General features: G+C 46.2%; 1 long non-coding RNA gene across 1 annotated transcript in view; it reads left to right on the top strand.

Annotated features, from left to right (window-relative positions):
- LOC110404350 overlaps positions 1 to 6977 on the top strand; it is a 43770-nt gene extending 36793 nt beyond the window's left edge. Inside the window, exons 4-5 of the long non-coding RNA XR_002442170.1 lie at positions 1787 to 5669; positions 5877 to 6977. This is a non-coding gene — a long non-coding RNA (uncharacterized LOC110404350). The remainder of the gene's footprint in view (positions 1 to 1786; positions 5670 to 5876) is intronic.

Below are 26848 nucleotides of genomic sequence, written 5' to 3'. Positions count from 1 at the left end.
TCTCCTCTCCTCTCCTCTCCTCTCCTCTCCTCTCCTCTCCTCCCTATAGCAGCTAATAATATCTATTTTCTTATCCCAATGCACTTAATCAAATCCAAAATCAAAGACTGATAATAAAAATGAATTAGAAACTTTAAAAAACCCAAGCCATCAGATCGCTGGCAATTTCACTAAAGAGTGAAAGTAAGATAAGGCTAAAACATAGAGTGATCTCCAAATGTGCAAGGAATTTGGAAGCCACAGTTCCAGTGAGATTTTCTCCATGATTTCTAGGAAATAATACAAGAACGCTGCAAGAATACAAGGAAAGAAGATGCTGGTCCATGGTTCTGGCTAGTGTAAATCTGATGCTAAGGGGAACATGAGAAATTAGACATTTGTACGTGGAGATTTTTCCTTTATAGGGTCAGACAGATTGTGGGTGGGGGCTGGTTTTGGAAGGTGGGATGCTGACAAAGCAGTACCCCTACGGTAGCCACCTCTCTCAGCTTGCAGAATTGATGCCATGTGCCTGGACCACGCCACCAAATGAGTACCCAGTGCCCTCTGCCTGTCCCGTGCTCCAGGAATTCTCATTCCTTGTCTTCCCATGCATCTTCACTAACAGGCCAGGATGCAAACCCGCCAGTGCCGTGGGGGCTGAGCCTCACCAGCCATTTTTCTCTAGCAGCACCAAACAGCCATTTGATGGAAATGGCTCAGTGCCATCCCCGACCTAGGCTGCTTTTGAACCAGGCGACCTCTAAGTGAAAGGCTTGGTATCACGTTGCCAGTTCCCCAAACCATCTGTCCTCCTTCAGTGAGCTTCCTTCAAAAGTCCCGGCACACTTCATAAACATCACAGCCCTCCTCACCCCTCCAGCTGCCCCTTCCTCTAGGAGAACCAGCAGTTCGAAGGAAATACCACTCATTTCTCCTTTTTATTTTTTTTTCTCCCAAGATGTGTTAAATTTGACATCTGTGATTTGGCAAAAGCGAATAGTTTCTTTTTTTCTTTTCTTTTTTTTTTTTTCCCCTCTATGCTGTGTTTTAAACCTGTCGGTCAGGATGGAGAAGTCAGGGATCCACGCTGGTGCGGGTGGAGGCGATGCTCTGCCCGGTAGCAAAGCCTCCTCTTGCAGCCACGTCTTGGAACACGAACAATAAAGCAAACTTCCATTTCCTTAACATAACATCGTCATGTCACAACCCCCAGAGCTCCACCTTCCCTTTCAAGAAGTTAGAAAGTGGGACTTTAGACAAAGAAAAATAGTCTCAGGTGGGTTCACCATGGATCATTTTGACTATATTTTAAACACTGAAATGTCAATGCTTAGTCATAGACAAGACATGATTCTTATCTAGCTACATGTGGCTTCCAGTATAAAAAAATTTGAACCCGTGCCATTTCCTGTTGGAGAGAGCTTAAACACAGGGGTGACAAGGGCACATCTATTTTGGATCCCTATTTTAAAAGCCTCCAGATATCATAGAAATCAACTGGCACAAACAGAGGACTTTGAATTTCTTTCATGGCGGTGGCAAATTACGTATATCAATGAAACACATACTTAGTGAAGCGGAAGTGAGCACCAGCAATACTTCAATCATCTTTGGCATATGTATACATTATTCTGTTTGATCTCATAGGATGCTGGATTTAGATGATATAATCCATTCGGGTTATCTTCCTCGAAGTTGGAGGGACGTAAGGAGATATCCACTTTCACAAGATAAAATTAGCACCTCTTTATTTTTCAGATAAACATTCTTTTTCTTCTTCTTCTTTTTTTTTTTTTTCTTGCAGGAAAGCACTGATTAGAGTTACAAAGCATACCAATGGGTATGAGTTTATTCATATTCAACCCAAATCCTATTTATAATATAAAGGAAATAACATTGGTATTACACAGGGCAACTTGGACAGCCTGGATGTAAGAGTAGTGAACCGCACTCTTCAAAAGCGCCGAAAGCTGTTGTTTTCCAAAGCCATGGTGGGAAAGTAGAAATTTCACTTAAAACGAGACAGTTGCACCAGAAAATGGCCTGTCCACACTGATGGGAATGTGGAAATTTCACTTAAAATGAGATGATTGCACCAGAATATGGTCTGCCCACACTGATTCTCCTCTTCCAATGTATCTTTTGACAAACATCATCTCGGAGCTATGAGCTTTAGGTACAAAATACGGACCCGAATTTTGGACAAAGAGACTCGGCGTACTTTCTTGCACAGCTCTTCATCTCGACTTAGTTTCCACCTGCCACAGGTAGCTATATATTCTACCCAGATCACCCAACCAAGCTCTCAAATACGAACCAATTCAGAGCTTTAAAAGAGCCCGGTTAGAAGTTATTTTTGGTAAGTCAAAGCATAGGTGGCTTGGGCATGGGAAATATGTTTCTGGGTAGATCTGTGTGAATAACGGATTGTTTGGTTCACTTGCTGCTCCAAACAATCGGGAGAGAAAAATGGCTTCCGGTGAATTAAGTCTTTTGTACGACGTGGAAGCCTTAATGGACCTTTGAACTCTTTTAAAATAAAGAAATACATTGCGTTATCTGCAATGCTTCATTTCATGTCAAAAAGAAAGGTGGTGACCTTTGAAAGTCTTTTGATGGTGGTAACAGTTCGGTGAAATCAACACAATTTTCCCAAAATGTTTCAGTTGATTTGAATCTGGGACGGGGAAAAACGCGGCCGAAGGAGTTTTGCTTTTGTGTTTGTGGGTTTGGCAGGGGTAAAACGCTCATGGATCAGACCCCCATGGCTACTGGCTCCCTTAAGTATGATGCACCGAGAATTTTATATTGGTGTGTGCAGATATTTTTGTCTTGGAATCCACCCTCGCGTTTGCATTGCAGTTATGAAATAAAACCACAAGCGATACGATCTGTTGAAATATTCTGTGAGGCCTTGGTTATCAGGATGTGATTTTGTACCACTTTGCAACGTGAGGCTTTCCAGTTTAATGCACGATGACAGAACAAGATCCGTTTACAGGGATAAAGCGAGCTCGTTTTCAAGACCAAGTTTAGCAACTTCTCAAATGTCGGTTGTTGTCTGTCCTGTTAATTGGCTGCATGGCTGCAGTTTGTGTGGGCTGACCATTATAACGTCAATAAATCCACCGACTGGAAATGAAATTTGATGCATAACGGGGACGAATGTTGTGTTCCTGGGAGCCTGACCACGTGCGCCGGTCAGGGGAGTGCAGTGGATGAGGTTGAGTAGCCTCATCTGATGTAAAAGCAATTTTTCCTAGAGAAGAAGGCTAAGCTCTAGGATTTTACATGGGTCCTCCACTAAGAATGGCCATTTAAATGGTTTTTGATGGAGAAAAGGCACCAGAAAGGCATTTTCCCCTTCACCTCAGTGTCTCCAAGTTCAGCCTTTCCCCATGGGGTTTGGACAAAAGTTCATTTCCCTGGGCTGCTGGAAGTCTGGCGTAAGATTTTAGTGTAAAGAGCCCAAACTTTGCATTTTCCTGCCTTTCCCCCCCCCCAAAAAAAATAAAAATACAAATCCTCAAAACACCCTTCCAAAATAAAATCAGCTCATGGGGGAAAGCCCAAGGAACAAGAAAAGCCGGGAGGTAGCGGCGTGCTGCGCGCGATGGCAGACAGAACTCCACGCCAGTGGGGATTATTAATGGCCAGAGCGCGCCATGTGGTTCTTTTTCCACTCACGCTGACAGCAACTGTTTGTCTTCTGTTGTCCAAATTGTTCAATTCTTCCCGTCCGAAAATTGCGATTTCTGAAGGAGTGCACCGCGAATGAGTCCGGCGCTCCGCAAGTTGCCTGCCCGGGTAGCTGTAACAGCAGGTTATATTCAAATAATTATAAACCTAGTGCATTACATATTTAAAAAAAAAAAAAAACAAAAAACAAAAAAAAACCCCAACTCTAAATTTTAATTTGCTGCTTGCGCAAGACAAAATCATGGAAAATGCATGGACTCAGTTCCTGTAGAAATAGAAACGAGGGTAATGAGAGAAACTTACTGCCTGCAAGCGAGTGTTTCTGTAGGTTTGCAGTCACACCCGTTGTATCCCCCCGAGAGCTCGGGTTTCACGGGGCAGGAGCCGGACCATCAAGCAGAGAGCAACCACGGCTGCAATTAGCCGCAGAAGCCGAATTTGGGGGATTTCTCATTAACCTGTCATGTCAAATGCCGTATGATAAGATGGTGAAAATTGGGGGGGAGGAGTGGCGGTGGAGGGGTAAAAGTTCATTTTGCAAAGCAAACAAACAGCGAGTCACTTGATTTTACTAATTATCCTAGCCTGTGGCTCTCTCAGCCATTATTTCCTCCCCCCCCCATCAGTGTATGAACTGACAAGATAAGATAGGGGCTGGTATTTTCTAAACTACCCTGCCTGACGGCATATACAGATAATATGAGGATTCATTTGCGAGAGCGCACGGAAGATTGATTGATTTTCTTAATGCCGGAGTCATCGCTCATTACCGAAATAACTCCTGGCATTTGTGGGGAATGGTGTGAGGGCACGGCAGGATGCCCACCCGCAAATGGTGCCCTGGACGTCATCTTTTTGGGTGAAAAAGGGCGATTTTTGTGCAAGTTGTGGGCTTGATCCTCAGTGCAGTGATACCGATGGGTGGGTAAGTGCTGGATTGCACCGTCTGTAGCGCAGACTTTTTATATATATACATTATATATATATAATTATGTGTGTTATATACTCATTTTATACATACATTTTAATGATGCTTTTCATTGTGAACTAATAGACCTGCAATTTCTCGGAAATGCTGTGGGTATGGGCTTAGCCGACCAAAAATCTTCCAACCTGTTGGTACATGCGGGCAAAATCACATCCAGCCTGTGCTGCCTCTTGCTTGGGTTGAGGTTCCCATCAACGTGAACCTCTCAACAGAAGCCCACGAGGAATCTCAGCAACCTGCACACACCCCATCCCAACGCATAGGGAAAAAAGAAGGGCACTGAGTGATGATGCTCGCGCCAAGGCTCTCGCGTGTAATCAGTGCGTTCGCGTGAATGATGCGCTACCCTAAGAGACAGAGATTTTTAACTTTATTTCCACGCCGCAATAACTAAACGGGTGGCCGAAGGTGTGCTGCCCTCACGCTGTGCCTTTCCCAAGCTCTCTCTGCAGAGCGGTGCAAGGAGGACAACGCCATCGTCACCGCCGAGGGCAGAAACATCGCAGCGCTGACTCCCGGTATCAAACCCGAACCCGACGCCAGCGCAACGCATCGTGTCAGAAGACTCTCGATCCACAGCGCTGCCTTCGGCGCAACACGTTGCAGCTGGCGGGGTGTTATTTATAGCTTTACCCCCCTCCCCCCCCCCCCAAAAAAAAAAAAAAAGAAAAGAAAAAAAAGAAAAGCAAAACACTGGAAAGAGTAGAAAGCGTTTTTCGAAACAGCAAATTTGTCAATGTTTTTCCTCGCTGCCGAGCGGGACGGTGGGTCGGCGCTGGTTTAGATTAGCCGCGTCCCGTGCCGCCGGGTCGGACGGTAGCGCCGTGAACCTGCAGCGCGCGGCTCGGCGGCGCGGAGAGCAGCGAGGAGGAGGAGGAGGAGGAGGAGGAGGAATGCGGGGAATGTTTTTCCTCGGCGGTGCCGCGGTGACAGCGCTAACACTTCCCAGAGCCGAGGACCCCGAAGCCGAAATGGCGTTGCCCACCCTGAAAGCGAGAAGGTAAAGTTTATTTTTCTATTTTTTTTTTTTTTTCTCCCCTTTCTCTCTCTCGCTCTCCCGTATACAGGACGGATCGAGACCACCAAGAGTGGCCTATTTCTTTTTTTTCCTCCACGGTGATGTACAATTCACATTTGCTAATAAAAAAAATCCTGCCTGAGGTCATCCACCTAAGTTCTTTTTCTTTTTTTTTTTTTTTTGTGACAGGAAACGGGTCTCAGATGTTTATATGTTCAAAAGTAAGGCTACTAATCTGCCTGCCCCTTTACCCGGCATCAACAACTGTCACGTCTTTTCTCCTGGCTTTGGGGCCAAATTATGTATTTGCTTAATATCTTTTAAATCGGCAAAGTAACTGCTGTCATGCGATCGCTGGGTTTGCTTGCTAACAGCAGGCAAAGCCACCTCGGCAATGTAAGCCAATGTTTACTATAGGATCATGAGATTTTGTGCTTATGGAGATGGGCTTGGGCACGGAAGGTGGGAGAAAAGGGCTCGAGGAGCTGCAGCTCAATGCTTGGTGTTTGTGTCCATCAGACACAAACTGAACTGGGAACATTTGAAGCACTGCTGTTTGTGATATCTAAGCAAAGAAGGGGAGATTAATCTGCATCGGTAGATTTCCTCGCTGTTCCCCAGTGCACTATCACATCACACACTTAACGCAGAGATTCGTTCCCTTCCATTAATTGGTATTTTTATTTCCTTCTTTTCAGCCCCGTGCAACAAAGAGGCCGATAATACACCACTGAAATGGGCTGCAGCAGGAGCACCCCGAGGGGCTCGTTGGACAACGCCTGAGCTGTGGGGTGACACACATGCTGCACTGCCCACCACTTCTGGCCTTGTTTTTCCCCACAGCTTCTCCACATGGTTCACATTTCCGACCCAGCGTGCACTGCAGCCCCCAGCCCAGCACCTGGTTCATGGTGCAATGAGAATCAAATTAAATCAGTGAAGAGCTTCAGTAACGAAAGCGGTGGGAGCAGCAGGTAACACTTCAGAGTCGCCTTTTTTGCAGGTAGAGGTCCCATGGACCCTCATGCAGATTTGTCTGGGAAAGATGCTGGAGGATTGGGCTCCTTTTGTAATAAAATCTGTATTTTTTTTTAATATCATGGCTGAAATGAGGCCGTGAAATATTAACCGTGTTTTGCCACGACGTAGGAAAAGGGCAAATACCAAAAATGCAGCGTTTACTGACCACACTGAAAGAGAAAGGACTGGTGCTCAAGGGCAGTATCGAGGCATTCTCGCAGTGCAAACAGAGTATTTTTCCTTCTGAATAATAAAGAAATAACTCCTGAAGTTACTTTGTGCCCCTAATTAACGACAGCTTCTCCTTCCGAGCCTTCTGGCAGCCAAGCCTGAAATTAAATGGCGTTGATAAAGCCGTGTTTAAATTCCGTACTAAACATACAGATAATGAAACAAAAAAGCAGGGGGGTGACTTTAGCTGCGCCGTTTCAGCAGTGACAGATCTCAGCATATCGGGTTCATTCATTGGGTTACACGCAAAGTTTTGCAGTGCAAAACACGGGCATATGGATCAACCCCTTGCGATCTCTACGGAGCGATTGAGATCGGCACAGCAGAGCCCCAGCCTGACACCCAGCTCCTTGCCCTGAGCAAATAGCCACGTCTCATCCCAAATACATACTTCGGGGGTTTTAATCCTTCAGTCAATCAATTCTCTGTTTTTCTAAAAGCCAAAAACCTGTATCTCGCCAGCAAGCTAACGAAAATAAAAGCCCTCCTTCTTGGCACATCCTCCGTAACAAATGTGGAAGCTCGCCGATGGCCACAAATATATTGTAAAAAAAATGTGTAAACCAAAGGCGGTGATGTTTTCCAAAAGAGCACCTGGAAGGTGTAAATCAAAAATATTGTAAACACGTCAGCCGGGAACATACGACAGGCACACTGGTGTGCTGCGCACCCGGCCCATCGCGCGTTGCAAATCCAAATCGATAAATCAGGGGATGAACCTCGGGCTCATAAACAGTTCTTTCATGAAAAGGGGATATTCTCTGCCCCTGGAGCTGCTCTTTGGAGGGGCAGCAAGAGACAAATGGGTTAGATTTAGGGAAATACAGCACGCCATTTCCCATGGTGGGATTCTTCACAGAATCGCTGCTCGGAGGAACTCTCAGACCAAACTCAACCTCGTTTTAATTAGCAACAAAACCAATAACGCTATCGGCCGCCTGGCTGTTTTAATAAGGACCATTTTTCGGGTGTTCCTTTCCTACCTTAAGCTTTTAATTCTCAGTCAGATGCAAAGGTTCCGTGTTATGTCTGACACCTCCCGAAGTGACAGGGGCAGGAATTGGGTGAAAGCACCGCAAAGCCACGGAGCAGGGGAGCGGGCAGCTCTGCGCTGCTGCAAGCAGAGCCAGGCTCTCCCTCGCGTTATCTCGGTTGGGTGATAGGAGCCCTATTAAACCGCTATCTGCTGGAAAGCGTCACAGAGGCATGAGGTTGGTAAACATGATAAAAACAACCCCTCATAAAAATTTTATGGCTTTACATTTCTGTACATTTTACAGCCAGCGCTGGGGAAAGAAGCAGCGCTGCTTTCTCCTCCGCCTCGCTTGCCGGGCAGGAACTTTTTCCTCGCTTTCCGCTCATCAAAATAAATAGAAAGGCTGAAGCGCGTTCGTTTCTCGGGCGTTTGGTGGGGTTATTTCACAGGGAGAAGAAGTCACGGGGAAACCTAAAGGCTGAAGGAACCTCATGGCACTAATCCGTGCGCTATAAACAAGCGTCGTCCTTTTTGGATACCGCGATTGTTTTCTGTGTCACTAATCACAGCGTTTTATTCCATAGCCATGCATTATCTCTTTTAAAACACACAGGGAGAAACCTGTCCGAACCCATGCTCCGTGCCCATCCTCACCACTAATTATTAAGCCGCGTCAATTAACGAGGGTTTTCAGATTGCTCCCCAAAAAGCAGCATAGACGCTCGCTTCCTGAGTGGGTATTTATAGCCTCCGAATGGGTCGAGTCGTGAACAAAAAAAAAAAAGGTAATTGTGCTTGTGAGTGAGTATTTAAATATTTACATTTTAAATATATTTGCTGCCAGCTGCTGTTAGCGAGAAGAAAAGTAATTTGGGAAATCGCAACCCTTCCTATTTCCCACATTTTTTACCGTAATAAACGCACATCTCAATTTAGCATGCCCCGAAGCTTGGGGAGCCTGCATCATCACTCACTTGTGTTGTGGGGCTGCACAGCGATGGGGACGTGGGGCTCTGGGCATTGAGCCTGGACAGCCCGAGTGGCTCTTTGCATGCAGAGCTCTCTGCTGACCAGCGGGTGTGCTGCTTTCTCTGCTGCTTTCCCATGTTATGACTTCAAGCTTGCATGTAGGAAGGCAGGTGGCCTGAGTCATACTTCCCAAACCCCTCCAGCTCATGGGTCTGCCAACGTGGCAGAGTTGGGCGATGACGTCCAAGTTCACGGGAATGCTTCAGTGATGCTATACCCCATAACCCAGCCTACACCTCGGTTTAAGTCACACTGGAAAGTCCAGGAGGCGTTAAAGCATCAGACAGATGAGTAAGAGGATATCATGAAGCAATGAGGCAGATGTGTCCCGGGTCTGGGCATGGTTCCCCATGTCCCTCCTTCTGCAGGTGCTGTGCATGGTCAGCCCCACTATGGGTCGTCCTGACCTTGTGAAATTGCCAGTTTCCTTTATTTTTATTATTAGAGTTATTTTTTTTTCTCTTGTCTTTCCATCTGTGCAGAGTGGGTTTTACCTGTGGAAGTTTTTGCCTCCCTCTGGGACAAGGGAAGAGGCTCACTAGAGTCAAATAGGATTGGGAACCGAAGGGGGATTTTAGGTCATTCCTGCTACCAAGGACTTCTAGAGAGGTTCTACTCCTTCACAAGGAGTCTCTTCCCAAAAGAAACCCCACAGTGTCCAGCTTGCAGGGAGCCAACACCTCCCTCCTGTCCTTTGCTCTCCATTCAGCTCAGTTCAAGCACCGGGCTCCCTCCTGCCCTCGGGTTGTTCCCTGTATTGCTGCAACCAAAATGCATACAAAGCAAACACTCCCAATGACGCAGCTTGTGGTCACGATGCTTCATCACCTTCCTTGTATGACGGGGAGGGGGAAAGAACAAAAAACAGTGCGATGACATCAAGTTCTCGGCATAGATATTCTCCAGCTATTGTGTACCTGGGCAGTGGTTTTAGTTTTTAAAGGGTTTGCGTTATCTAACAACACCGGTATGGTCTTTATTGGCGGGTTGTCCAATGGTTGTGCCATTGGCTCAGGATGGGAAATGGAAGAGCAGGGGTCGCAGCCACCAGCTTTGCTTGGCTTGGCAGCTTCCCAATGATCCTCTCCTCCATTGTTAAGGGTTTTGAGTAAAAATTAGCCTTGTTCAAATCAGTGCCAGATCACTGCTGAGATCTCACTCCTGTCTTTACCTTTTTGTCATTACTCGAAGCGTGAGAAGCTTTGGTTGGAGGAGCGTAACAAAGAGCAAGAAAACCAGCCCAACTCTGGAAATACTACTGTTTACTTTAAAGCACATTTTGTTTCCATTTTGCTGTACATACAGAAGAAATGAAAATCTACTCTTGTGTAGGTCCTCTCACTTCAACAGCAGTTGAGCTGAATCTCTCACATGGTCTCCCTGGTGCCCAGAAAATCCTTCAGGAAATGCCAGACCCAATGGTGTGAGGTATCACATCCTTCTGCAAATCACTGGGAGCTTAAAAACATTCATCCCTGGACAAAAAAATAAATAAAATAAAAATAAAATAAAGCAACACAATGAAATCTCAACTCTTAAGGGTAGGCTGGGATGGTGTATCTTGCAAAACTAGGAGAAACACCACCAAAAGTTGGAAGGATGGCCCAGTGTTGTGCTTTCAGCATGGTTCATGTGATAGACATGCAGGTTTGCATGCAGTGCATTTAGGTTTTTGCTCTGGTGCAAGAGCTTGGCTGCAAGTATTTTGTTTAAGATTTCAGTGAGTCAGGAAGAAGAAGATGAGTAGGAAATACACCATTAAGGAAGCAAAAATGGCAGATGGATGTAAGCTGATTGCACACAGCTTGCTGGAATATTTTTGCAATACCTGAAGTTCTTTTTTATCTGAATTCAGATGTTCCTGACCCTTGGATAAGCAGAATGGGAAGAGGCAATGGGTGGCTCTGAGCCACTGTTGCACCCTCCTGCACCATGCTGCAGTCCCCATCCTTGACACTCATCAGCTGTCTCATGGATCCGCCCCCAGGATTCTAAAAAGTGCTATTCCCAGACGATTTCCTTACCCTGTTTTGGAAAGGAGTGGTCTTCCACGTGTTTATCCTGACTCACTGCCCCAAACCTGGAATTTGAGAGTAAACATGTGCTCAAATTGGTCTAAATCTTGCCCCAGACTGGATTGTTTTATTCTGATTTTAAAGGAAAGTCTTCTTCTGTGCATTCAGTTTTACAACGCCAATTCAAAAAAACATAAGAATCTCTCAATTTTGGATTTTCTACAAAAAGTCAGGCTGGTTTACAACCAGGATGGGTGTGAGGAGACCTCATCCCATCACATGCCTTTTCCCTTTGCTGTGAATGCACGATATAAAAACGCAGTGCCAAAAGGCGCATACCCGAGGCTCTGTAGACATTTATGTGAAAAGTTATTGTTTACAGATCTGACAGAGATTTTGCTTTGATGATATAACATTGGCAAATGTCATCTGTAAATTCTCTGACACTATTTTTCTAACAAATGGCTCTTTTTCCCTGCCTTGATTGGGAAAAAAAAGGGAGTTTGAAAGGACTCTGAATCTCAAAGCCACTTGAGTTTTGTTCAGTGTCTACTGGATTTGGTTTGATAAAACATCTGACCTCTCACTGCAGAGCTTGTCTCCTGAAGAACTCTGTTGCTGTCCCACTGCTACTGCTTGCAGGAGAATGCATCTTTTTATTCAATACTGAGCTATGTTAATTAAAAGGGGAGTTGAAAATGAGCTTTCTGTTGAATCTGAAATATCACAAACAGTGGTTCAGGAGGAGGAAAAACACCAAAGCAGGGCAGGGAAGAAAGGGAACGACACCTTCACATGACAGAGGAAGGGATTTAGTCCCACTTCAAGGTTTAGGGGAGCTCGATTCCCACCCATATGATGGAAGAATGGGGTAAATTTAGGCATAACTGGAGCAGGGAAGGAGTCAGGAGAGCTAGAAAGGGAACAACTCAAAAAGAGCAACACAGAATTAGATCAAAGCTGGAAAAAGGGTGTCTGTTATTCATTAATGATGCTCACGACTAATTGAAGACACACAGAATTTGTGACTTTTACAGCTTTAGGAGGTCAGAGAATGTGAAAATGGGCTCATGTTGGAGAAAACCTTCCTTGGCTTTACAGCTGCCCGCAGAATGCAAACCGAGGCCAGGAGAAATTCCTTGGTGTTGACCATCTGAGGCTGGAAATGAACTGTCGACATGTAAGTATGCACTAACACAGCCCACAGAGAAAGCTCCGTCGTGCTGAGCAATTGAGGAGAGCAGGAAAACACCTTGGAGGGCACTTTTTAGTGTGCCAACGTGAGCTGGCTCCATCTGCAAAGCATCTCCCTTTGGTACGGAAAAAACAAAATAACCCTTCCCAAGGTTTCCTCTCCATCAGCCTCAATGCAAAGCTGTGGATGGGATCAGTGAGTGCCAGCATCCAGGTGCCTCATCTCTTTATTCAAGACATGCCCTTGTGATGCTGATGGGGAATGGGAAAATGGGGAGAAGTGGTGGCTGCCCTCTGAAATCTCCCCCAAAATGCCAACCTGGGGCTGGCTGCTTCCCAAACAATATATTTCTTTCCACTTTCTGTGTCTCCAAAGAGGAGTTTCTTCATGACTAGTATTTATCAGTGCTTTCCTGGTGCTGTAGTGAGGGAGCTGGCATTAGGAGGAGAAAAGCAATTTGCTTTCCTCTGCAAGGGGCCGTTGAGAGGTGAGATAATGCTCTTCCCAAAAGTGCGTGCTCACTGCTGCTGGGTCGCTGCCAGGAGCGGCCTCCCCATTCCCTCTGGAGGTGGCAACAGTGCACATGTGTGTCATTTCCTGACCTCTGTGGAAATCTCAGGGCTGATATTCAAGAAAAAAAAAAAAGAGAGAGAGAGATGGAAAATCAAGGGCCTCCCCCAGGAAGACTCCACCTTCCAGACTGCTCCATTTCCATGTCAAGTGACTCCTCGTGTCTTGTGCTCCACGGCCAAGGCCAGGTCTTGCTCTGGGGTGAGTCAGTTCCAACTGTCCTCAAAGGAAGGGACAGCAGACCACCCCCGGGCAGTGGGCTCACATCCTGCCCATGGATCTCCAGGAATTGTTCCTAATGCTTTAGGTTATTAAAAATCACTAAAACATCAAAGCACATCCAGGCAGAGCTGTCAGTCCTGGAGACACCATGTAGACAAGCGCAGCACTTGGAGCCATCCTGTATCCATCGTCACACTGGGGTTTTTTGTTCCAGGACCTTCTTCAGATGGAAGCAAATCTGCTTCGCCATCAGGCTGCATCTCTTTGTCCCTATTGCTGTTATCACTCTCTACAATTCCCTAAAAGGATGTTGCAGAGTGGTGGGTGTTGGCCTCTTCTCCCAAGTAACAGCAACAGGATGAGAGGTAATGGCCTTAAGTTGTGCCAGGGAAGTTTTCAGGTTGGATATTAGGAAAAATTTCTTCTCAGAAGGAATGGTGATGCACTGGCACAGATTGCCCAGGGAGGTGGTGGAGTCACTGTCCCTGGAGGTGTTCCAGAACTGTACAGACGTGGCACAGAGGGACACGGTCAGTGGGCACGGTGGGATGGGCTGGGATTGGATTTGGGGATTGTAGATCATTTCCAACCATCACAATTCTGTGATTCTATTATAAGAGTCCAGAGAAAAGGGCATGATTTGTGGGTTTTTTGGGGCACTGTGCTCCTGGAAGCTTTCCATTCTTCAGGACCCTGAAGGCTTGAACTTATTCCACTCCCTCCATCTCGTAACGCTGTGTTTTTGCAAAGCACAGAACAAATGAGTGGCAGGGTCGGATAAACAAGCTTAAGGTAAACATTATCTGCATGTATATCCTGATTTATAATGTACGTGCATCAGTTAAAAATTTACTTGAATTTACCACAGTGTTTTAAGTAATGTTATTAAGACTGTAAGTTCTTAGGAAAACTCAGTCTGTTTTTAGCCCAGACATGCAATTAGGGGAATTAGTAACACGATACGTCATCTTCAAGAACACACAGATACAGTGGTCAGAAACCTCATGCAACCCTCTGGAAGGAAATTTTGCTCGCAGCATATGTGAGTGCTCTCTTGCAAACCTCCTGATTCTCACCAAGAAATAATGTGACCTCCCCGAGGCAGCGCACACCCCGCTTGGAAGGCACTGAAGATGAAAGAGGGGAGATCTTGGTTAGATGCTGCCCAGAGAAGCTGCGGATGCCCCATCCCAAGGCCTTATCGGATGGAGCCATTGGCAGCCTGATCTGGTGGGTGGCAACCCGGTCCATGGCAGGGGTGTTGGAACTGGATGATCTTTAAAGTTCCTTCCAACCTAAGCCATCCCACGATTCTACGATTCTATCAATTTGTGAAATCCGGTATTTGGATAGGATTGCATGAACATGAGTATGCCACCTCTGGAAAGCATCACCACCACGACTCTGCATCCTGTACAGGATTCCTGCACCAGAAGCATAAATCAAAACTCTACCAAAAACCTTTTCATATATTCCTGTGTTCAGGGCCAAATGATCAGGACAAAGAGAACTGCCACCACCATACATGGGCTGGCATCACCTCCCAAAGCTGTGGCTGTGCAGCCCCTCCGCTTCTTCCCACGGCACCATGACCGGAGCCCTTTCTGCTGGTGGGACAGTGGAAAATTCCAGAAAAAAAAAAAAAAAAAAGCAAAATCTCTCCCTCCCTGCTTCTTTCTGAGGGTTCCAGAAACTCCAGCTGAATTTCACAAATTCAGGTGGCTTTTGGCCAGTTTGCGTAAGCCAGAGTCCAAATTTTTGGTTGCTGAACGAAGCTTTGACACAAGTCATTGAGGTTTCTTTATCGCTAGCAACAATCTTTGCTTTTGTTTTTGTTTTGCTTTCAGCCTCTAGCACTGATGCAGAACAACCTGATCCCGCTACAGGGATGCGTGTGAGGAAAGCAAAAATATTGCTCAGTAAATAGCTGCAAATGATAGAGGATCCTGCAAAAATGCTGGAAAATATGAAAAGGCCAATGAAGCAGGAGAAAAAAAAAAAAAGAAGGTTTCCTTTCTTCCTCTGAGAAATAATGCATTATCTGGAAATCCCACTTTGTAGTTTGGCATTTGCTTTGGTGTTAGTTTATTTCAGCGACCAACTGTGAATAAAGAACGACCGCAGAAACTGTACTCCAAAGCTACAGCGGTGGGTGGCAAATTTCTCTGTTACCACAAATATCCTTCCATACTCGTCGGTCCAGATTGAAAACATTTTTTTTTGTTGTTCTTTGTGTATCTCATCTTCCATCACTCTCAACGAGGGTCAAAAACAATGGGTTTGATGGGTTTTGGACCTACAAAAGAAAGTTTTCTGCTTCCCCCCTAAATTCCATCAGGGCTCATTGTAGAGTTCAAGGGTCAGAGCTTGTGCTATCCATGGGAGCTGTTATGATCCCTCTCTTTAAGCCGAGGGATGGATGTGTGAGCACTGATGGTCACTTTCTGCGGGATTCCTGCAGGATTTGGGTATCCGAAGCAAATTTCTCACCTGCTGGGCTTGCCGAGCAAAGCAAAGTGCAAAATCATCACATTCTTTCAACATCAAGTTCTTGCCTGGAGCAATCTCAGCCTTGGGTAGGGCAGAGGAACCTCCCTATCAGAAGGAGGATCCCAATCCCCAAAAATGTATGTTTGTGCCTCCAGACACGCACAGCCCCATTGATTTAGTGCATGCATACGTTTGTGCAGCTGGGATCTCGCACTGTAAACTTCTGCCAGATAATTGTACAGAGAGGAGCCCTGATTTGCTCTGGGATTTTTGCAGTGCATAAAAGCACCGTCCCCCAAGAAGCACAGCCCTGTTGGGTCTGGTGTCAGCATGCAGCAGGGTTCACTTGTAAAGGAATGCCCTGCAGACGGTGGGGATTTGGGGAGAGCAGCGCCCAGCTTCACAGTGGCACGGTGCACCCATTTACCCACATAGCTTCAAAACATGCTGGTCTGACTTCACAGCTGTTGTAATTCCACATCCTCAGCAAAACCCTGGATCTACCCAGCTCTCAGGTGGTCCCATTGCAGTTAGAATCCTAGAATCATCAAGGCTGAAAAAGATCTCTAGGATCACCAAGTCCAACCCAACCCATCCCACCATGCCCGCTGACCACATCCCTCAGTGCCTCATCTCCATGGTTCTGGATCACCTCCAGGGACAGTGAGTCCACCACCTCCTTGTGCCAATGTGTCACCACTCTTCCTGCAAAGATATTTTTCCAGATATCTAACCTAGTTATTGGGACAGACTCAGTAAACCAGGAGTCCTCCGGCAGATAAGGTCCTCTTCTCTTTCCCTGTTTCTCCTGATTTTGGATCAATGAGACCTGTGGTGCTCAGAATACAATGGCTATGTTCCCAAAGCGGTGATAGGGAATTCAGCAGCTGCTACATGCCAGCAGGCTATGCTCTGGGCTCTCCTGCTCCACTCCAACATCAACGCTGGCTTTTGGGGGCTGGAAACAGGCAAACACCCACTCAGACAGCCCCAGGCATTCCCTTCAGGCACGGTCCCTGCTTTTCTCTGATGGAGGTGTGGAAGAGCCACGTTAATTCTCCTGCCAGTGCAGCCTTTCTGTTGTTGTTTTCCATGAGAACACGATATGTTTATCTAGCTTTGATTTTTTTTCTTTTTTTCTTTTTTTGCTTTGTAGCTGAATGAACTGATTATTACTTTCATCTGGTTCCCTCTGAAGGGTCAAATGAAGCCCAAATAATGAAATTGAATGTGAGTGTGTGTATGTATTTATAATTAATAGGTTACATACTGAAAGATGTGGGTCCCAAAAGAACGTGTAAAGAGAAAATGCTCTAAAACTCGATCTTTATTTTGGTTCAACCTCAACAATTTCCTGCAAAGCACAAGCGGTGATATAATACGGGGCAGATCAAACCAAACTTTAAAACCAAACCTCTACTCTGCTTCTCATGCCAAATGTCATCCCCTTAAGATGTGCTTTTCTCCATCTGGCGATTTTGGCTTCCTTGTGTTCCCTGCAAGACTTTGGACCTTTTGCTAAAATGTTTGTGATATGACTCAGAATAACAAACAAGACACGCAGAACCTTCATTCAGTCAAGCACAATATTGGCAATACATGGAGCTGGCTCAACAGGAGGGTTTTGTAGACACCCCATGAAACCCAAAGGAGAGAAATAAATCAGCAACGGATGCTTTTTTCTTCCCTCCCCCCCCTTATTTTTTTTTTTTTTTAAAGAGAAATCAGAACTGTTTTTCAGTAAAGCTAGAACTTTTCCAGCTTTTCACCAAAGCAAACAGAAAGCAGGTGCGTGCTGAAAGGATTTTGGCCAGGGATGTGCAGAGAAGTGCACATGGGTTTTCCTGTGAGCACTCACAGCTAATGGGCTTCATTTTGCTCTCAGTAATGTTGATGCAAGTTTTGCCATTTCCCTTCAAAGAAAGCAGGCAAGACACCTACAGAGCCACGGTGTATAGAAGCATGAGAAGCGCAAGGCAAGTTTTCTGGTAGTCTGTGTATTTTAAGGGTTGTCACAATCCCATCCAAACCCTTTGCTCTGCAAAACAGCACTCTGCTCACTGAAGGTTCATTCAGAAAAAGAGCCTTTCCTTGCATTAAAACACATAAATCTGGAGAGCAGACAGCAAATGTGGTCTTACTTCCCAGTAGTTCTCAGCCACTTGCTTGCGTTCTGGTTTTTTGATGCAACACGTTGCTTTGGCATCTTGGTGGAAGGTATACACGTTCGCAGCTCTGAGAGATGTGCCTTTGCTTTGCAGAATCCAACTGGGACTTTTTTCCGTTGCTCTATAAAATCCCATTTCCCACTGGCTTTTATTTAAGAGCAGAGTGACACCGACATTGTCACCACCACCTAAGAACACAGGCTGGAAAGCAGAGGGAACACGGCAGCTCCTGATGATGGATGGCATGGCCAAGGGCAGAGCCACAGTTCCGTGCCAGCCCTCTGCAGAGCACCTACGATCTCGGGGCTGTCTGAGCCAACATGTCCTAATGCACAGAAATCCTGAGTGCTTAAAGCCTCCTCTATCCATGACCATAAAAGTCCAGCAACTCCGTGCGCGGATGCCTCACACATGTGCCTCGAGGAGCGGACCGCCAGTTTGGCATTTGGCAGCCGATGCCTGCCTCGGGCAGCAAAGCCCATTTGTCACCCAGGAGCGTGCTGAAGCCATGTTTACATAAATCCTAATGCCTCCCCCTCCCACCCATTTGTGGGTCTTTGTGCCATGGATCTGGGAGAGGCAGGGATGGAGACAGAGCGGGGCTGCTGCCATTGGGGACAGTGGGAGAGCCACCTCCACGGAGATGCAGAAATCCCTCTCCCCAGACTGATGGCCATCTGGTCTCTCCTATCCCAGCACAGGATGCTGAGCAAAATGAGCTGAAATGCTCAGAAAGCTGAAAAAAACAGCCCCGCTTTCCACCCCACTGGTATGGGATTTATTAAAGAAAGCCCTGGGATGTGAGGAAGGAAGAGCGGCTGCTTCATGGTGCTTTTGAAGGCTTTATTAACCTGAAGGCTTGGAAAATAGCTCTGTGCCGTGCATGAGTTCAGCTGTGTAATGAGTTGCAGAAAAGCTGCCCTGCCCAGGTGGATGGGGGCTGCATTCTGGAATGATGAGTTACCCCTGTTTCACTTCTCATGGGCTGCTCAGCAGCGGGGCTGGCACCTCCAACCTTCAGGCAAGGAACTAATATGTTGAGCAATAAATTGAGTCAGTTTTGTTGCTGCTGGCATCCAGACTGATTTGGAAGTGTCCCTGCATAACTCTCCATCCAGACCTACTTCCCATCTCCCTTCCTTTATAACTTGTAGTGGAAATGCTAAGTCATGGCTTGAACCAGGGATTGAGCACCTGGTGGGAACCCAGGGGAGCTCAGCTGCAAGCAGTGCACCTGAGTGATAGGAAGGGGTGGAGACAGGATCCATTCCTTCCCAGCCCTCATTTAAGGGTTGGCAGTGGAGGTGAGGGGATCTGTCTGGAGATCCCTGTGTACCTGTGTGCTTCTGAGGGTAAGCAACTTCTTTCTTTTGTTTCTGTGTGCACAGCTGTTGTGTTTGAGCAAGTCTTCACTTGTCACAGCCTGGGATATTGCTACTCTATCCATCATGTTACACTTGTGCTGTTTGATATAATCAGGTTATTAATAATCCCAGAGTCTAACCATGTCTCCATAAAGGCTGATAGATCAGATATGTAAGAGTTTACATGGACAATTACATCACTGTATTTGCTCATCAACATCTGCTTTAAACATGCTCAATTGCTAAGCACAACGAGGCCTGACCAGATTTCCAAGCCGTGGCTCTTCTACTCTTGGTTTGGAGCAGTGGTACCAAATCTTTGCAGGAAGGAATGTTACTCTTCTGGATGTTTTTCTCCACATGCAATTATTTACTGCACTGGGGGGGGGGGGATGATGAGAGCCATTGCAAAGAGATAAAGGGAGGAATGGTGTTGCAGCTTTGGGTGCTGCTGGTGGGATGGTCATGGGCAATCCTCACCTCATCCCTTTGCTCCTTCAACAGATCATGAATTTCAGAAATCAAATGGGTTTTCCTTAAATGAGAAATCAGGAGAAGGGGGAAGGAATGCAGAAACAGGGGATGTTGTAACTTAATCTACAGAGTTTGGCCAAGGGATTCATAATCAGGGGGATGCTTATGAGTTCCTAAGCTGATTGAGTGCATTTCCTCTCCCCATACAATGCTGTGTTGGGGGTGACTGGCTGTCCCTGGAGTCAGCCAAACTCCTTTTTGAAGTGATGATAATGAGGGAGTGTGGAGGGTGAAAAAGCATTTGTGAGATTGGACAAATAGCTCATGCTAGGCTGACTGATGTGGCGGGGGGAGAAGCAGGTGAACTTTCAGTCTTGTGAGCTCTTTGTACAGGACTTTAAACATTACTGGGGTTGATGCCTCTCTCCCTGCATCTTGTTCTGATACTACAATGCCCAAGCACAGTAGCAGGCAACCTTTGGGGTGGACTCACCTCCCATTGTGTCCAACCTGAATATCTTCCTGAATGTTTTGTCTCTTCCAGTAATAGGTAGTCATGCACTACATTTATCATCAGATCCTACTTTTCTTCCTGGATGTTGTTCAGATGCATTTTTGTATCGCTTTGGATTCTCTTCTTTGGAAAGTCCCTGTGGAAGTATCAGCCAAAATGAATAACAACCGGAAACAATAAAGAGGAGAGAGATAAAATCAGGAAGAGTAAGCTCTGTTTATAGATGTGAACAGCTTTTCCAGTAAACCACCAAATAAAGAGTTTCTTCAAACTTGGAAAGTCTGAGAATGGGACAGTAGGAAAAGCAATTGGGCTCAGAAAATTTTTGGAGCAGGAAAAAATGTAAATAAAAACTGGGGGGGGGAGGGGGAAGGATAAAGAAAGAACATGAGTCTTTTTCTCTTGACAACATTTACAGAAGAAGAGATAGGATTGAGTCAAGATCTGCACGCTGCAGACATGGTGTCACCCACCCCCAGAGCCAAAGCAGAAGGGTGATGCTCCTGGGGTGGGCTTCAGGGAGCTGCTCTTTGCCTCCTGTTGAAGTTGCAAATGCATTGATATAAAAAAGATGAACGAACACTGTATGAAAAGGAGAGGTGGCAGCAGTAAGGATAAACTTGAATCTGTCTTTTAAGAAAGAAGGAAAAAGGTAGAAGGTATGGCAGAATAGGCACCGTGAACGCCTAATGCATCAAGCTTGTATGTATTAAGGATATTAGCATTAATTGTCTAATAATTCAACTAATTACTATTTAATTGGGACTATGAGTCTTCATTTTGGCACGAAGAAGGCCAACACTTTCCATGGAGAGCTGCTGGGGAGCTTCTTTCCTGCTGATCAGTAGGAGACTCATGGAATCAAAAAATCATTCTGGTTGGAAAAGACCTCTGAGATCCCCAGTGCCAACCCATTCCACTGTGTCCCCTAAGCATGTCCCTCAGTGCCACCTCCCCATGGTTCTGGGACGCCTCCAGGGATGTTGACTACTCCACCTCCCTGGGCAGCCTCTGCCACTGCATCACCATTCCTTCTGAGAAGATGTTTTTCCTAATATGCAACATGAACCTTCCCTGGAGCAACAGAACTCAAGACTTCACGGGTGCATGTATGCAATGAATATTTTCATCCTGGGAGGCTTTTCCAAGCTCGCAAAAAGTGGAGGTGGATGGCTCTGCAGCTCTTGGTCTCACTGCACAGTGCTCTTTGCTGACAGAAGGAGGAGAGCTGGAGATGATTGGGAGCTCTGTGCTGCCAAAAAGGAAGAGAATGCGAGATGGATGAAAGTTGCATGGTGCCAAGGAACACGGCCTCTGGAGCTGATGGGTTTGATGTGAGCATAGTTTGGTGGGTATCCAGCTGAGCAAAGGAGTGAATGTGAAAAACATTCACTGAAAAACTGTGAAAACTGGGAGAAACACCACCAAAAGTTGGAAGGATGGCCCAGTGTTGTGCTTTCAGCATGCACGTGGCTGTTGAATAAGCTGTTTTTCCTTACAGGAAGGGGCTCCACATCTGTGGATTCTGTCAGGATGCTTTACAGTTGGAATCCTGCAGCAAAAGAAGAACTGTAGGAGTGCACCGGGTTTTCTCCATCTGACCTTACTGAAAGGAGCTCTCTGGTGCGCTCAGCAGAACAGCCTCATTGAACTCAAGAACAATCAGCAGCTCGTTCTTTCCTTAAAAAGTGACTCCCAACATCGCAAGCACAAAAAAAAAGCAAGATGCTGCTTACTGGATGGGGCCACATCGTTCGTGTTCTGCTCTCCTCTCTGCTCACTTCTGCTTCTAATCTAGGAGGCTTTGTTTTCCCGACATCGTTTAATCAAATGTAGATCTAATCAGTGCCAGAGCATTAATAAGCGTGAGCCCCCACGATTCTCCGCAGCCATGCAAAACATTGGAGAGCAGCGACTTCCCGTGCTGCTCTTTCTGCATCAGGTCCTGAAATCCCCCAATTACGTTTTGTACCAAGAAATGAGTAATGCTCATTGCAGACTCATGTTAGCGGGATGCTTCCAAGGCCCTGCCTCCCACTGCTGCACACGGTGCGTTCTGCACGTGGAAAGCAGAGCGATGGCCACGTGCGGGGCCGCTGGATTCAGGATTCATCCCCACTTTCCTCTTGACACCATGGGAGGGAATTAATAAAATAATTAATAATGTGATAATGAACAGCGTGAATAAAAATCTCTTCACCTGGACTTTTTAAGTCTACCAAGCTAGCTGCTAATTGCTAGGCATGAGGATGGTGATGTCTTTGAGGGCAGGTAGTTCCATCTGCAGGCATGGAATTCTTGCCCCATCCCTGGAAGCATCTGGTGCTGGCTGCTGTCAGGGGGGGCATGGCATTGCACTGGGCATTTATCTGGCCAACGAACTGATACAGTCCTAACTTCATCCTGTTAGGAGCTAAGCCTGAACAAACATGTTGGCCAACCCTTTATCAAAATAAGAGGGAACAGAAAGAGAGCAGGATGAAGAAAATTTGATATTTTCAAGGAAAAGCGAATGTACCTTGGATTTTTTTTTTTGTGGGTTTGTTCATTTGTTTGATGTTGTCGCTTTGTTTTAAAAAATGGCTTAACAGCAAAGAAGGAGGGTTGCATATGGTGAGGCCCATCCAGCAGCTCCAGCGATGCACGTCACCCATGGCAGCAGCAGGGCAGGTTGGCATTGCCTTACAAAGAGGGTAAACTCGCTGGGCTGCACACGAGGGATGCAACATCAAATATTCAGGAACTGAGGCTGACTGCCAGTGCATGACTTCCACCGGGATCTGCCAGGAAAGTGCAATTCCTAAGGAAACCCCCTTGCTGCTGCAGCTTCCTGGTGTCCCCGGCTGCACCGATCCTGTCTCAGGAGCACTTCCACAGGGCTGCAGGCTCGCAGTGCTCTGCCTGACTCAGCCCAGCAGCCTGAACTCCCGCAGCCCATCCCCGAAGTGTTTAAGGGCTCGCTGTTGTTTTTTGTTATTATTAATATTATTGCAATGCTTGTTCTGGCACAAAAATGCCTTTTCTATTCTCTTCCCCGGCTTAGGATTTTTGGTCAAAGTTTAATTAAATTTAGAGGAGCTGGAAAAACCGCATAATTCAAAAGTAAATGAAAGCAGTGGCCATTGCTGAGGGGAGGGTGGGGGGCAGCCTGGCCACAGCCCCAGGGACACAGTGGGGGGCAGCAAAGAAATGACCCCAGAATTGTGGCTTTCCCTGGGTTTATAGGAGATAGCAGAGGGCTGTGGGGGCAAAGGGCTCCTCATGGTGCTGGGTGGCATAGGGATGCTCAGAGGGCTCTGGGTACCCAGCAGAATGAAGCCCTTGTTTGTCCCTGCCCGTGCGGTCAGGCGCTGTGGGTGGGAGCAGGGGGGATCTGTTTTCCCAGGCTCCCTGCCATCAGGAATTACTGAGCTGCCATGAAATGGGAGGAAATATTTCATTATAGGCACATGCGCTTCAATTTCACATGATGGAAACTTCAGGATCAGCTTTCCGCCCTCCCTCCCCTCCTCTCCTCTCACTGCCTGTGCCTCAACCCTGCTTCAGCGGGGTGATGCTGAGCATCCCGCTCCTCCTCACTGCAGGGATGGGGACCCCCCTGTGCCCCAGGTACATGCCAAAAGCAGAGCCCCAACCCTAAAGCAGAGAAAGTATGTGCAGAATAAAAAATAAATGTGCTGTGAGGAGAGGAAGGTGGAGGGGAAAAGTGGTCACCCCCCTTACCTGGGGGATGCAGGGATGAAATCCCTTCTCCTCCTCGAGCAAGAAGGTAGAAGGAACAGGTGGGGAGATGTGGGATATCTCTATGGGTGATATCCTTATGGACACCTTTTTGAATGTGCCCTTAATTTTGCAGGGGAATCTCAGGCCTTTCCCATGGCCAAGCACCAGCAGACAGCTGTACCAGAGGACAGTGTGAGGGTTTGGGGAAGGAATTTGGGGTTTGGGTAGTGGAGATAGAATCCAGAGAATCATAGAACTATAGAATCACGGAATTGTGGAATTGTAGAATGGTAGAATCAAAGAATTGTAGAATTATAGAATTATCAAATCATAGTATCATAGAACCATAGAATCATTAAGGTTGGAAAAGGCCTCCAAGATCATCCAGTCTAACCACCAACCCATCTCCACCAAACCCAACCTCACCATGTCCACTCATCCTTGTCCCCAAGTGCCACATCTATTTTTCTTCTCAGACCCATCTGAGCTGAGGGTCTGCACTGGGTAGTGAGACCCAGGCACCGCCTGTACCTCCCCCTTCCCCCCCCCATTTCCTCAGGGTGGGATGCAACAAGAAGCACCCCAGACTAATGAGAACAAGCTGGTTTGATGCAATTTTTATTCCTTCTGTGACAGTTTTCTGTCCCCACGTTTGCCTTTTGACCCCATAAAGAGTAAAGTGGGTGAGGGGTGGAGGGCAAAAACGGCCCTTCCTTCTTTGCTGGTATGACTGTGAGCGGGGGGCAGCGGGGCAGCCCCCAGGGGAGGTGCAGGGCAGCATTGGGGCCGGGCTTGGCGGCGCCTGCCCATGTCAGTGGGGTCAGTGCAGGGGTCGGGGACAGCACCCGGAGCCCCATGGCCCCAGTCCACTCTGGTCCTTGGGCACTGTTCGATGTTGGCCCCCCGGGTGCTCTGAGCACTGCGGGAGTGGTGAAGGTCAGGGCTGAGGGTGTGCGGGTACTGAGGGATGGGGAGAGAAAAGGATGAGATGGGAATAGAGGTAAGGATAAGAGAAAGAAAAGAGGGAAAGAAGGATAAGGAGAAAAAAAATGGTGAGGAAAAGAAAGGGAAAAGAAAAAGAAAGGGAAAAGAAAGGGGAAAAAGAAAATGGGAAGAAAAAGGCAAGGGAAAGGGAAAAGAAAGGGGAAAAGGAAAATGGGAAGAAGAAAAAGGGAAGGGAAAGGGGAAGGGAAAAGGGCAAAAGGGAAAGGGAAATGGAGGAGGGAGAATTGGAAGGAGGAGGTGGGAAAGAAGCACAGAAGGAATAAAAAGAATAAAATTGACAGAAAGAATAAAATTGAAAATGAAATTGAAAAAGGGATAAAAGGAAAAGGCAGGGAAAAAAAAGACTTTTTAAATGAAGATTGATTAAAACCCAGGCAGGCAGCATCTAAGGGTGCTCTTCACAAAGACAGGGTTGTCTCACATTGGCTCCAGCTCAGGGCTTTGATCTTATTTTTTCCTTAAAATTACAAGGATGTGTGAGGATATAGCATGCCTAGGCTGTCCACAAGTTGTACCTGAAGTCTATGCTCTTTCCCAGTCCCTCACTGGCCCTAACTGGAACCCACTGGAAACTGTTGCATCCCAGCATGGGGTGTTCACAGCTCCCATCCAAGTGCTGTTCCCACCAGCCCCTTTCTTCAGTCCTCTGCTGTAGCTGTGAGGCAGAATATTAACTTTCTGCCCCAAAAGATAACTTTATACCTTATTAAATTACACATATCTAAAGCTGTTTCCAGCTTTGAAACCATATTGTATATGCAAAGGCTAAGGCTGGGAGGAATTTTTACAGATGAGTAATAAACATCTGAAATAAGATTTATGATGGAAAGCTGACACAACCTTAAGTGGATAATTCAATTTTTACTCCCCTGCTTTGTTCCCTACAGAGGCACTTATGGCTACAAAGCACAGGAACACCCGGCTATCAGTCCCCAGCACTGTTCTCCACCAGCACACACACAGCCAAACTCCATCACTCCAAACTCAGACACATTTGCACCTTGTGATAAATGCATACTTTCCTTTTTCTGGTGTTTCCATCTCTTTGCCACACACATCCGCACCTACATCATTGCTTGGGTTTTGCCTGTTATTTTTTCTGTTTCAGCTCAGTCTTTCCCATGGTTGGGAATTATCTCTGACCGCGTCTTTGTGCCTTTTTTTTTTTTTTTTGCTATTTTTATTGATTGTTTTTAGGGGACAGATAAGTCTGAATTAATGCTTGTGTGGCTAGGTTGGATTGGATTGTGTTGGTTGGATCGGATTGAGTCAGGTTAGGTTGGATTGGTTTGGATTTGATTGGTTTGGATTGTGTTGGGTTGGACTGGGTTGGGTTGGATTGGTTTGGAATGTAACGGATCTGATTGGAGTGGAGTGGATTGGAATGGGTTAGATTGGGTTGAGTTGTGCTGGGAAGGCAGCTTACACATTTACACTGTAAATTAAGAAGAGGCAGCCTTTTAGGTGCTCTGATTTTATTAAGCTAAATTCAATTTTCTTTCCCTATTTGCCTTCCACGTCATCTTTCGAATCCTCCCACTAATGAAAAGCTTTTCAACTTGATAGTCATGCAAAGATGGACGCAGACACTTGGGCGAGTATTATTGATAAAGACATATGAGACACAAAGGTGGATCAGAGGCAAAATGCAGATCCAGAGGCCAAAAATTTGTTTCCCAGGCTTCAATGGTCAATGCTTTGCACACACTGGGCTGCTGCTTCCCATCAAACTTCTTGCAAGAGTAATGTCAAAGAAGAGAATGTGGAGAAGTGATGAAAAGGAGAGAGCTGTTTTCTGAGAATTTTGTGGCTGAGCATAATTTCCTTCCAATCTGGCTGGCAGGAATGAGTTTATTTCCATTACAAATGCAAAAACATGCTGCTTGATCTCTAACGTCATTGTGCTGAAATATTCCACAGCTTGGATCGATAAGCACAGCTGATTTTGAGTCTTAACATTTTACCTCGTGATAGCCTAAAGATTTGGGTTTTAAGTAAGGAATACTCAGCATGGAGCATTTGGGAACAATTGGAGTAAATACAACAATTGATCCAGTCCAAAAATCAAATAATTGCTTTTTTTATCCTAATGCAAAGAAATTTCAGAATCTCAGTCTTTCCCTATGTGCTGGAAAAAACAACATTTCCCACCTACACATGACAAA

This window comes from Numida meleagris, chromosome 10 (genome assembly GCF_002078875.1).
Source record: "Numida meleagris isolate 19003 breed g44 Domestic line chromosome 10, NumMel1.0, whole genome shotgun sequence".
NCBI classification, from domain to species: Eukaryota; Metazoa; Chordata; class Aves; order Galliformes; family Numididae; genus Numida; species Numida meleagris.
Note: the sequence above shows the minus strand (reverse complement) of the source record. Positions and strands in the feature narration are given on the sequence as shown.